This window comes from Macrobrachium rosenbergii, chromosome 56 (assembly GCF_040412425.1).
Source record: "Macrobrachium rosenbergii isolate ZJJX-2024 chromosome 56, ASM4041242v1, whole genome shotgun sequence".
In the NCBI taxonomy this organism is placed as follows: domain Eukaryota; kingdom Metazoa; phylum Arthropoda; class Malacostraca; order Decapoda; family Palaemonidae; genus Macrobrachium; species Macrobrachium rosenbergii.
Window position 1 is genome coordinate 26,618,729 of NC_089796.1, and position 14,006 is coordinate 26,632,734.

Genomic DNA, 14,006 nt, shown 5'->3' on the forward strand with positions numbered 1-14,006 from the left:
CAGATCCAGTCCCTGGGACAGTGTTGCAGAGGACTTCAAGGGATATCCAGCTATATATGTTGCCGCTTGGTAAGAAAGCCTGTGCTAGCAAGGAAAGCTGGAAGGTCTCCCAGTCCTGAACACACAGGGATGTACTGCCTCAAGAACTGCTTCTTGTGTAGCAGCTACAGGAGGTTGGGTCAAGCAGAACTCTTCTCGATGCCTCGGCTATCAGGTTGGATGAAGGCGAAGTCTTCAAGTATTTGTCTGTAACTTGGGGTGAGCAATGCTTGTGAACCCCTAGTGAAACAGACAAATACAGAGGGAAAAAAGGTAGATATCAAGTTTTCCCCAAAAAGACAGCATGCCCCACCGTAGCGGCCCCTGGTCTGGTATGAAGGAGCCAAAAAAAAAAAAAAAAAAAGAAGAAGAAGAAGAAGAAGAAGAAGAAGAAGAAGAAGAAGAAGAAGAAGAAGAAGAAGAAGAAGAAGAAGAAGAAGAAGAAGACAATACAACAGCTACCGACTTCTTGTGCAGGGAGGCAACAGTAGGACGGTAGGGATTTCTCAGTCGAGCAGTCTCTGCATGAATCTTCATGAAGAAAAGAGTGAGCAGCCCGTTCTGTCCCAATCACTCAAACCCAAGGCCAGGCTTGCCTACCAATACATCCACACCGGGAATGCATCTGGTTAATTGAGCTGTCGAGTGTGCAATAGAACACTCGAGTACCTGCAAATGTCGATAGATAAAACAGGAGGAAAAAACAACTGCCTCTTGTTTGTCGACAAATGCCACTACTGTGGTTTTGTTGTTTAACGAAACCAGTGAGTGTCGCAAAACTCATCCTGAATTTTCAGACGGCCAAAAGGCTGCCCTGAGCACAGGACGGTGATGAGAAGGTACTAATCGTCTCGGTCACACACCTTCAAGACAAGGTCTTACTGGTGTGCGCCTGTTCCTCAATTGGTGAATCCGTAAGTAGACACAAGATGTGAGGGGAACATGCAAGCCTATTCGAAGGTTCCTTCGATCAAGCATTAGCCTAACTCTTTCCTCATACAGGCAGTCCCCAGCTATCGGCGGGGTTCGGTTTCTGAGCGTGTGATGATAACCGAAAATCCCTGCTAACCGAAAATCAGCGATTTCGGTTATCGGCGCCTTTGTTAGGTATGTATCGGCGCTGATAAGCAGAAATTGGCGATTTTCGGCGTCGAAAATTGCCGATTTTTGTCGCTAGACAAGCCCCATAAAACCGAATTGCTGTTAACCGGGGACTGCCTGTACTTCAAAGAGGAAAGAAGGACAGAGGAATGGAAGCAGACTTCCATTCTCCACCATGGGGAAGCTTCTGCAAGATGACAGGGTATACCAAGACAATTAGCTCTAACCAGGTTGGCATTTCCCGAATCGGGAGCACGGGAGAGGGGGCGGGATGGAAGTTCGATGAAAAGAACTGCTGAGACCTAAGGAAAATGGATACTTCCCCTGAAGGAATCCATTCCCAGGTCTCAGCAATGTCACTGCCAGTTCCAGAGACTCATTAAGTATCATTTCATCCAGGCATCAGCAGTAGGAGAACTTCTTCCACTCAATACTTCCTTTCTCTCTTTCTTCTTCCCTCCTCCCTTATGGGAAAGAGGGTGGAAAGAGACACAGTTATGTGCACTTTCCTAGAAGGGAAGAAGAGGACTGTGTTCTGCAATCTTCTTCTGAAGCTTGGGACTTCTTAGCTAAGGAGTTGAGGGGGGCTGGCTTGAACTCAAGGTCGAGTCCAGATAACTAAGACCCCAAGGTCTTGGCCGTTGTCCACAAAGGACAAGGCAGTGCCCTGGTATGAACCTTGATTACCGAGGTATCTGGCAAATCTCTGAAAGAGAAAGGCAGAACCACGTAAAGGTTCGTTCCTAAGGGTCGAGCCAACTCAGGACCCCGACACTCTTGGCCCCTCGCAAGCCAGGACCCTGACACTCTTGGCCCCTCGGGAACTGCAAGGGTTGCGAGTGATGAAGATTATTCATTGGGGGAGCCACGGTCCTGTCCTGGGGTCCTCGCGCCGATAGGTCGGCGCGAAGTTCTCCGAAAACACGAGGGTGAATGCAACTTGAAAAGGAAGACCCTCGCTGTTTCCAAAGCGTGAAACTCCTGTACTTCTCTCCTTGGAGGGAGACCTTGACAGATCCCATGAAACCCTCCTTGGCTACCTGGTTATACTACGAGAGAATCTGGGGACCGACGCCCAAAGCACACCAGGCAGCTGAACTCCGAAGAAGTTCACCGGAGCTCTCTCTGTCCGTCTCGTGCCTCTCGGAACAACTGAGAGGAGAAGAGAACAGGCGAGGAGAAAGAGTACCCCTACCTGTCCTGCCAGTAAGATAAGCAGTAGAGGTGGACCGTGAGCGATAATCAACCGAAGGAGATTACTGCCACACGGGGGAAGAAGAGCACTTGTGCCGTGGCAAAGCACTTTCCTGGAAAGAGCAAAAAGTTCACTCGAACATAGCCGAGAACCCGAATCGGAAAAAACCGAGTAGGGCCGAGCCGAGCCGATCACGCGAATGCGATCCAGCTGGTTGGTATGCGGTGGACTGGGAGGCAGACAGGGTGAGCCGAGTCGAGCCGAGCCAGTCTCGTAAGAGCGACCAGGGGGCGAGCCAATTGCGCGAACACAATCGGAACTGGGCAGGGCGGAACTCGTCTGCTGTGAACTATTGCTAGTTTCCCGAACTCTAAACTCCTTTGAGGCCGAGGGCCCCTCAAGAAGAAGGTTCAAAGGGGAATTCTGTGTCTGCTATCTTGCATGCTCGAACCCTAAGGTTCAAGACACAAGAATGAAGCCCGGCCAAGCAACCGAAGCAGCTGGCGGCAGTATCGAGACACCTGGCATCTCAGCACTTTCTCTCGTCCTGTGCCTCTCGTCAGGAGAGTGCTCGTGATTCATAGAATTCAGGCTCCCACGAGACTCCCAAAAATTGGGAGCGGCTGCTTTCAGTTTCCTAAGAGATCGAAAGAGCCAAGCACAGAACCAGTCTTAGATGCAGACTTCCAAGACTGGCAACGAGGGCATGGCCTCGAGAGGCGGCGCTCTCGTGGCCTTGAGAGGCCATGCTCTAGTGGCCTTCGAAACGCAAGACCCCACAGGAGAATGCGAATCGGTTCACGCCTGAGGGCGGGAAGAGCCAGCAAGAGAAACTTGTCTCCCGGAAGAGAGTCAGTCCCTTAGAAGTCCCGCAGGACTCCCGAAGGGAATCTCTTCCCTGCTTCTTCTGGTGTTTGAACCAACAGGATCAAGACACCAGGCTGGGAACCAGACCAAGCACTGGCAAGCATTCAAGGGGCGCTTGTGGTGTTGGCAGGAAGAGCTGAGACACCTGGGTGCCTCGGCCCTTTCTCTCGCACTGCTCCCGAACTGGGCCGAGGGAAATCTCTCCAGACCAAATCGGGATACTCGATATTCCATAGAATCTCAAGCACTCGGAGCAGCTCACAAACGAGCGCCTGAAGAAGCCCCCGTCTTAGAGGTGGAACCTTTAGGATCACAAACCAAGGTCTGTGTGCCAGCGGCTTCCAAAACACAAAACCCAGGGCTGTGTGAATCGGTTCCTAACCTGAAGGTCGGGAAGAGCCAACGAGAGACCCACTGCCTCCTCGGAAGGAGGCAGTCCCTAGACCTCCAAGGGCATCAAAGGGAAGAAGCACCCTTCCTCTCCCATCAGCCGACAGAGGTCTGTCCGATTCTTGGGACCCCCTTGGACCTCAGGAGAGGAAGGGAAGACGCAGCAGAAGATGAAATCGAAGAAGAGATGAAGAAGACGGTGGCTATTTCCACAGGGCAGCTTTCTTCACCTCCACTCCAACAGGATGGTGGACACGAAACATCGTAACCTCCAGGGCAGTCAGGCAGGAACACAACGGAAGCGGCCCAGGACACCACCATCAGGAGAAGCAGCAGGCATGATCAGGACAGCCGATGCAGGAGCTACGGCAGCAGTTCGGAAGGCAGGAGCTACTGCAACGGCCAGGAACATCACTTCCACAGGGTGACTTCCTTCATCTTCTACAGGATGGCAGACATCGTAACCTTCGGGGCAGCTGGCAGGAACACAACGGAAGCAACCCCAGGCACGACCGCCAGGAGAAGCAACAGGCATGATCAGGACAGCCCATGCAGGAGCTACGGCAGAGGTTTGGAAGGCAAGAGCTACTGCAACGGTCAGGAACGTCACTTCCACAAGACGACTTCCTTCACCTTCACGCTGACATCTTCTACGGGATGGCAGACATCGTAACCTCAAGGGCAGCTGGCAGGAACACAACGGAAGCGGCCCCAGGCACGACCACTAGGAAAAGTAGCAGACACTATCAGGACAGCTGATGCAGGAGCTACGTTAGCGGTTCGGAAGGCAGGAGCTACGTTAGTGGTTCGGAAGGCAGGAGCTACTGCAACGGACAGAAATGTCACATGAAAGTCACCAGCAGCGACAGGAACGATCAGGACGGCTGTGACAGGAGACCAGGAAGAGCAGCCCAGAGACTGTTGTCGAGTTAACAAGAGCATAACACAGGGAACAGTATGAGCAGATGGACCACAGATACGCCAGAGGTATATGTCATCTAACCAAGTAATGTGGTCGATCCCGAAGCAACAGTAAATGAACATCGGGACTGCTTCATGCGAGATATCCTTGAGATATCCAGCCAACTACTGCTGTGTCTGTGATGCTCACTGTCAACCTGAAAGAAAAAGCAAAGATGATTAGTAGGAACTTACAGACGACGCCTGCAGCCTCCCACCTGCCCTGTAGTTCTCCAAGTGCAGGCAGCGAAGCAACACTCAACATAAGTAGGAAGGAAGTAGTGATGCCCCTTATACACGGAGGGCAGAAGCCCAAAAAGGGAAGCGAAGATATTACGTCCCAATCTGATATCTCCAGTGTACAGGGGCGCCTTCAGTATCTACATAAAGGGCTGCTGGAAGAGAAGCATTACCACTCGGTTACGCTTCTCAAATTACGCCCTTGGCCGTCAAACCCAAGACACAGAGCAGGGAACGACGGCTTATGCAAGGTTATCACAAATCGTGGGTTTGTATTAATAAATATCAAACACATGTATATATAAACAAAAATACAGAAAGATCCCACCGGGATAATAAGAGCTTAACGACAGTCAGGCAGAGAGAACTAAAAACACGTCTGCAACGCATGGTGGCCGAAAGCAAACTGGAATGTTTACATCCGGGCAGGCGGGTATTCACGCCTACCTGGCGGTAGTTACTGCCTAACCACCTTGCTTAAGAGTTTAACGGCCGTTTCCAGCCTGTGCTGAGAGTAATTCCTCCTAATGCAAAGGACCATCGGTTTGTATATCGTGTCGGAACAATCTTTCCAGAGGCGGTCTTGTCCTATGTGCCTACAGATGATAATCCCAATGACTGGTTGACATGTGGGAAAAGGACAGAAATAATCTTGGATAGTCCTTTCCAGTGGGAGGGACCCCCCTTGGTTAAAAAATTCCTCTTGGCCAATAGATAGGTCATGGGTTGGTGGATCACTTGTGTAGGGTAGGGAAAGGAACAATTTGGTCAATACTCTAGGGGACAACTTGAATGGCAATACTCACTTGCTGAATTGGGAGAGATTTAGCAAGGTTAAAAAGGTCTATAGGACCACAGCGTGGCTCCTACAATTTTTCAATAATTGTAGGAGTTCAACCAATATGAAGAGGGATCGTGAATTGACCTTGGAAGAACTCCAAGAGGCAAAGAATAAGACTATTGCCATTGTACAAAGGGAATTTTTCCAAGAGGAATACAAGAGTTTGATGAAGGGGGTAAGAAGACCAAAACTAGCTTTCGTACACCAGTTGAATCTTTACCCTGGACAACGGGATAATAAGGTGTAAGGGTAGACTAGAACACACATAGTTACTCAAACTTTCTAAGTTTCCTATACTATTGCTGAAGAGTTGCTATGTTACTCGGGTAATTATTAAAGAACCTCATGATGCTAATGCTCATATGGGTGTAAATACAACTGTGGCTAGTGTCAGACAGGAGTTCTGGATCCCAGAGATAAGGCAATTAACTAAGAGTATATTACATCATTGTGTTATTTGAAGGAAAATGCAGGGGAGGCCATAGCGGCCCAATATAATTCCTCCATTACCTGAGTTCAGGGTGCAATGTAAGCAACCTTTTGATACCACAGGTGTGGACTACACCGGCACATTATGGGTTAAGGGAAAAGGACAAAGCCGTGAGAAGGCTTATATCATCTTATTTACGTGCCCAATAACCAGAGGCATGCATGTGGAGCTAGTTGATAACCAGTACTGTGAATCATTCCTTGTGAGCTTTAGAAAGTTCTGCAGCAGAAGAGGTTTCCCAGCACTCATGTTGAGTGCCAACGCCACCAATTTTGTAGCGGCATTAGAATTAGAATATCTTAAGACCATGTAAGAGAGATCCATCGCGTAGAAATGATGCATGGCTCTTGGCCCAGGATAGGGGAAGTAGTCCGCACTCATGACGAGGGGCCAAGGAGCAAGTGGAAGTTGGGCCAAGTGATCGAGTTATACGTGGGGTGAGACAAGGTCCCAAGAGGGGCTACTTTAAGAACAGCCCATAGCCAGCTCATGATACCTGTAATTAAAGTATACCCCTTAGAGCATCCACCTGAGCAGGACTGCTCAAATAGCTGCAGAAGCCAGAAAGGCACTGATAAGAACAGGACTATTGTAAAATAATGTAGGCATAAGTTTTTCTTGCGGGGGAGTATGTTGAACCTTCAACAAGAGAGATTGTACTTTTCAGCAAGTTGTGTTATAGTTTTATGTATTCTTTCTAAGTTTATGTAAAGTGGAAATGTGTATTATGTAGAAGAAGGATATTATTTTTGTTGTAATGAAAAGCATTCTTTTGGCAGTTTTGTGTATTTAATTGTAAGTATATGTGTAATAGTGCTTAACTACTGGCATCAGTTGTTTGTCCAGTAGTCAGTCGAACATTTGGTGTTGGTCAGCAACAGTTGTGACAGTCAGTCTTGTCACAGCCTTTGTGCAGTGTAGTTCAAACTAGTGGGGCCTCAAGAAAAGAGAATGCAGCCATAGAGATGTTGTGCCTTCAAATCCACTTAAGTATTCCTTTTCATCTTAAAGTTCATTTAGGGAAATTCCTTTAGGAGATATGCATATCTAAATGTAACGAGAATTTCTTGAGGTGTGCTTTGGATGAGGGTTACGAAGTAGAGATTTTGCTCGTGCCAATCTGATTCTAATTCAAGCTAGGACTATTAAATGCACCATTTGAAATAACAGTAGGTTTATATCGCTTTATGTCTAAGATTAATATACACAATGCAATGCAGTGATTTAATTCCAATTTGGAATAGCATATGAATGAAGTAACCTGGGTGTCGTAGTATAAGACTTACAGTAGGCTATGATTAGGTTAGTACATTTCAAATCATTTAGGTTATCCGATAACACTTACGATTTGAAATGCCCTACTTATTATGAATGAGTCAGAATAACACTGATATGTCTTTCCCTCAAAGACAAAGAGTAGGCATTCCCAGAAAGTTGGTGAATGGGGACACGAGAATACGCATAGTTCATGTACCAGCCTGTACATGTCTGGGACCATCACCCAAACCCCTATGCCTGGCACTAGGAATAGCCTGTGTAGAAAAGGCCAGCAAGGTAGCTGTTACTTTCTCTAACGCTGCCATCTCTAATGGAGAAAAGACTTCCTAATGTCTGTCTCTTCTCAAGGATGCTCTATATGACTGAAATGTTGAAGAGGCAGTGAATTCCTGAAAGGAGTGCAAAAACCTTCCAAAGAACTTCCTTTACCAGTGAGTCTACAATAAGTGTTCCCTCACTTGAGTGAAGAGGACCAATCTGGAACCACTGGCACATGAGGGTATGATGAGCTAATCAGATTTCAGAATCTTTGATATAGTGCAGGAAAGCACAATCCCCTTTGGTAGAAGAAAACTAGATCCTTGCTGCCAAAAGGACACTTCTTCCCTCCTGAGCCGGAAAGATTGGGGAAGGAGGTAAAACTGCCCAAAGTGCATTTATAGAAGGAGGAAGAGGAAGGGACTTCGCTCAGTGGACTGGGAGAGGAGGAGAAAAGTACTAATTCAGTCTTCATTGTCTCCTTCTCTGTCCCTGCAGCTATCGAAAATACCGGGTGTTTCAAAATTGGAGCAACCCCCTCCACAGAACAAATGGAAAGTTATGAAGTTTTCTGCTATAGCCTATCTCCAAGTACATTATTTTCAGTTTCTATTAAGCTATTTTTCATTTTACATTTCTTGTATTTTCAGGCTGAGTGACAGAGTTAGATACAGCCATGGCTAACGACTCGGAGGAAATCAGATGGATTGACTGAATCCAGGCTATAACCTTCAGAGAGGCCAGGGATGCTGGCGCATCCTTCATTTCACGTTCCTGGATAGCTAAATACATTAAAAGAGATGAATCCTTTGTTAAAAGAAACTGAAATAAAAATCCATATGACTGTCATAGCGAAAAGAGTGAGAATCTTGGAAGGCCTGAAGTCCTTCTCAGGAGTCAAAAGACATCATAGCTGAGGCAGTGGGTAGACCAAGAAAGTCTTTACGTAAATTGGCGCTTGAACTAGAAACGAAAAGGGGAAAGAAGAGAAGTTAGTATATCATGAGCTGAAAAAAATCTGGTATCAAGCCATTTCATGTTATCAGCAAGCCCAACATCACTCAGCAACAGAGAGAAGACCGTGCATGGTTTTGTGGTTCATTTCTAAAAGATTAGGAAGAAGCTGACTTTCTCCATGTTGCCGCATCAGATGAATTCTTCATTACACAGTCAGGAAGCCAAATCATAAAAATGACATCATTTGAGCTGCAAAGTTGGATGATATCAGTGACGACGGGTGCTACTGCCATGTTGTGAAATTTCCTGAATGTTTGGGAATTTTTCTCTGTTTCAAAGCCAAACGGTTAATTTGGATCATCAAAGGAAAAGGACAGTCATGGAATGGCGAATACTTCAGAGAAACTGTGCTTACTGCTGGAGTATTTCCTTTCCTCAAAGATCCTAAAAGTGTGTTATCTATTGAAGAAGTCACATTTTTGCATGATAAGGCACCATGTTTCAAGGCTCTTCCGACACAGGAGCTGCTTCGAAACAGTGGTATCGATTTCTTCTCGTCAAGTGAATTTCCAGGTAGCTCCCCTGACCTTAATGTGTGTGAAAACACTGGTAGTATCTTAAAGGATCATGTTGAAGCACGGACAGTGAACTATGATGGTATACCAAGCCTCAACGACCTGCAAAGAGAGGTGACCGAAGTGCTCAGGGAAATGGAGTTTGAGTCTCAGCTTTTTTGCGATTTGCTGAAATCATACCCCTCAAGAATGCAGGCTGTGGTACAGGCAGATGGAGGCCACACAAAATATTAAATACTCAAGAGCGAAACTTAAATAAATACCTGTTCTGAATTACTTCTGTTTTTGTCCATATCAATTTAAGTTTATGCTGTAGAGGGGGGGGCCTCTAATTTCGAAACACTCTGTATATAGCTTGTCTATTCCTTCCCACAAATAGCTTGCTGTCTGTTCCTTCCCAAAGGATGAGTTGAGACATGAGCCACTTCACCTGTCCCATGCCAAAAAGGGCCTTGTTAAGGAAACAAAAACCTTTAGGGCTTATCAAGGAGCCCTGGCCCAAGGAGGGAGTCCGCCAAACTCCTACAAACACTAAGAGTATCCAGCACAAAGCACTGAAGAGAATAGCTTCAATGGCATTAGTCAAATTTAATACATATTCTCGGGCTCCTGAAACAAGAAAAGTGGCTTAGCCTCTCTTGGCAGGAAAAAACAAGGACCCTAACAGCTGGATCAGGAAAAGAGGGGGAAAAAATCCCCTGATCAAACACCATAGTCTTCTTAGTAGATGGCAAGGCATTTCAGGGAGAGGACTTTCAAAAGGAGAATCTTTGGCCAAACATTCCCACTGAGTCAAGTCTCCCAAGTACAGAAAGAGATAACATAAAGGAAGGACTAAGGAATTTGTCTAAGCACAACTGAACTAATTCCTTAAAACTGAGGGGGTAGACTAAATGTTCCCCTTCCTGAAAAGGAGGCAAAGGAGAATGCTGACAGTAAGGGTAAGGACAAAAGTAGCCCCAGAAATAAATGGTATCCTGAGACCAAGAGCTTAAGTTCTCCTAATCCAACTTACAGAGAATTGAAGTCAAACGCTCTCCCACTAATAGGACTCACACACTTATTGCATGGACTTGCTGAAGCATCATGTAGACTTACTGAAGCTTCAGAATCACTAATGCCCAGTTGGAGTCACAAACAGAAGTGCGGATTTGCTGCAAGCCATTCGGACTCGCTGACACCTGAGCAGACTCGTTGCAGGCCAAGAGGGCCTGCAGACTTGCAGACAACCATGCGGATTCACTGACAACTGTGTGGATTTGCCGCCAGCCATGAGGACTCCTGAGGACTTGTAGAAAACCGCTCGGACTCACTCCCGGCCATACGGACATCCATGGACTCACAGACAACCGTGCAGACTCACCACGTGACACCCGGACTCACAGATAACCATGAGGACTCACCGCTTGCCTTTCGGACTCCCAGATACCTGTACAAACACTTGCTATTTGTGGAAACTAACTCACGGATTAACAGGCAAAAACTGTCTGGCACACTTAGCCTAAGCTTGAAAACCACAAAAGAATGGGAACTGACATAACAGTGGCCTAGTCAAAACAAACCTGAACCATTGGTCATAAAAGGGGGAGGGAACTAGCACGAACGCTGACTCTGATAGCTAATTACAGACTCAGGACTGCTAGTGACGGAAACAGGTGCGACGCCATAGGCGCTAGCAGGAGTGAAAGCCTTGCACTAGCATGTTGGAGGACATGGAACTTTGCAGCCTTGCCTTGCTCACTGGCTGCACTCACGATGGATCGCGATCAGTTATCTGGCTTAGGCGTATCACTAGAATAACCATGGGACAAAGGGGTCAAACACAAGATCTGGACCTGTACTAACTGTCCTATGCAACCACGATCTAACTCTGTCCATGGAGGACTGAAAGCAAAGGCAGGAGATAGAGGGCAAAGTCCTTGAACATTCTGGGATGTTAGTCCTCATCTGGAAACACCCGGGACTACCAAGCCTGTCGGCAGGTGGAGCCAATGGGACAGGGCAAGGCTGCTTCTGCGGAGTGGCCAAAGGAACAAGGGGACTCTATCCATGCCAATGCTATGTTTGCATACATGTAGCAACTCAAAGAGTTACATATAATTCAATTCTAGATTTAACCAAACCCTCTCATTGCATTAAATCTAGCCTACTAAGTGAGCTGATATTTGGGTGTACCTGTAGAAGGATCTATATCTACTAAAGAAGACACTATAGACTTATCTCTATAAATTCTTGACCAGGTGTTAATTCTAAAGAAAACCTAGATTCAAGACTGTTCTTTTATCCTCTCCTAAGTCTCTTTCTCCTCTAATTCAGCAATTTATTCTCCTTAACTCTCCCAAATACCAATCCTTCCAATGATCACGAAGGTTGTCAGAATCATAAATTCTCTCTCCATTATCCATGGAAGTTAGTGCGTATGTATATCAATTACTCAATACGCATGTCAATTACCAATCTTGCAATGATCATGAAGGCTGTCAGAATCGTATAACACCTCTCAATGATCCTTGCAAGTTTGTGCGTATGTACGTCAATTACTTAATATGCACATCAATTACCAATCTGGTCTCGTAACTTACCTTACAAAATCTAACAGATCAAAATCATAGGATCCATTGTTAACCTGGACAACAAACACGAATTTTAGAGCACTTGTCTACATGGCTGGCTGATTTCACCAACAAGAGACGACTGACGAACCAAAACACTTGCTGTCTTACCCCATCTCCCTAAAGGGTGGGGGGAGTAACTACTGAGAGCATTTCACTAGTTAACAATTGTTTCAATTTTAACACTTGTTGAACCTGCACCAAATAGCCGCAGATAAAGCTAATGGTGGAAGGTAAGTTTCACCTCAAAAAGGTAGTTATATACTAGTAACAGCCGACACAACTGCTCTAGCATCAGAAGAGGCAGGCACCACAGCAACAACTGCCACTCCAACCTCTAGAGAGGTAGGTACACCAACAGCTGTTGGTGCCACTACTTTTGGTGTTTGGGATGGCTTCCATACTCTGGTTCTTTTGTCATGATTTGAAATACTTTCTATGCATTTAAACTTTAGCCTTAGAGCTCAGCTGTTAAGAAACTCACATTGCTTCTGACAGCTTCTTTTCAGGGTTTGGCTGTTACCTTTAGCTGTAGTATGATTTCTATACTCCAGGCTCATGTGTTTTCCCCAGTTACCAACAACTGCAGGGAAGGTAAGCTGGGTTTAATAGTTCTATTTCATATCCTCAGTCATGCTTCCTTAAGTCTACATTCTGTTACACTGACTGATTGTGTCTCTTTTACAAAAAAAAAAAACATCACATTTGTTTGAAGAGGAACAACAATCCCCTTGGCAGTATATATTTAGGTTCCTCTTCACAATAATATGTTACTCTTGACCATACATGCAGCAGGTTTCTAATGAGCCTTACTCCTATACAAATTTGCTGTGTGGTCAAAGTTTTGACAATAAAAGCATTCTCTTAGTCTGTGAACAAATTCAATGACCTTATACCTGTGTTATACAGCATTTACAGCACTCCAAGATGTCTCAAAGAATCAAAATGAATAATGAAATTGATTATGGAACAAGTTAATTTTTTATTTTGTTCTTCATTTTTTAAATCTCAGTACTTAATCGCAAAGTTCTTTTCCTAATTTTCCTTCCGAGTAAGTCATCAGCTTGGGAAATAGATCATAACCTCAGAAAAGCTCAGGCTTGAATGTGGAGTACATTCACCTGATACTTCAACAAACGCACAAATTCAAAAGCCCCTCACTTTTATCAGGAGAATCTAGGAGGTAATCCTTGGATTTTTACCAATATATTTTATAATTTCCCCATTGATCTTAAAAATACCCACTTCCCTGATGTTCAGATTTAAAGATAAACACTGCACTTATTACACTAGTTAGGGGCAAAGCTCCAAGCATGATGTGGTACTTCCCATTTCTTTTTTGTTCAAAAGGTTCTAAGGTGATAATAAATTAGCCTAATTTCTTAGTTTTATTGCCCACAAGAGAACTTAAGGTGGAGTGATCACTGCCAATTTTCCCAAAATGCTGATATTAGCCATCACTTGTGTTGTGGTGGACTGGGGAGCATTTGATTTATTCTTTTGTGATGATATGTAAAAATTTAGAAAATAAGAGAATAAAGAACTGCCCAAATCTAAAAAAGCCACCACAAGCTTTTCATGAAGTCCATTTCTCCAGTAATCCTAATAGTGAAAACTGACTCTAAGTGTCAATCCCCTACCCTACCCAGATAGGACAACATAAAAATAATTAAGAAGGCTAAGTGTAACTTTATCCGCTTGCTAGAACTGAGAGTATTACAAGGATTACAATCATTCCCAATCTACTCATAATGATGGGCAAATCAAAGTGAATGACGAGAGACCTGTTACAGAAACAGCCCACCCCTGGAGTCCATTATCTGAAATCTCTCAACAGTTCTGCATTTGAACCATCAATATAGCTAACATATTAACATCTTCCAAGGTCAAACATTATCATGAGGTTGATGAGACCACCACAACTCCCACTACTGCCTTCATATATGAACTCCTATTCCAGCACTGGTATCCTTTCTCAATAATTAGGATAGCAAAAAGAGAGCTGGAGTGATTGGGGGACAAGAAAAAAAAAGAACAAAAAATTAAGAGATTTAGTATAAGGATCAAAATGTAAAACTAGGGGTATACCCCACAGTTCCACTTTTAAGTAATACTGTAATTAAACATACACCTTAACCTCATCCTCAGTGCCTTGGGGGTCATCAGTCTACTGAGATTAGACTCAGTCCCATGAGAATTTTGA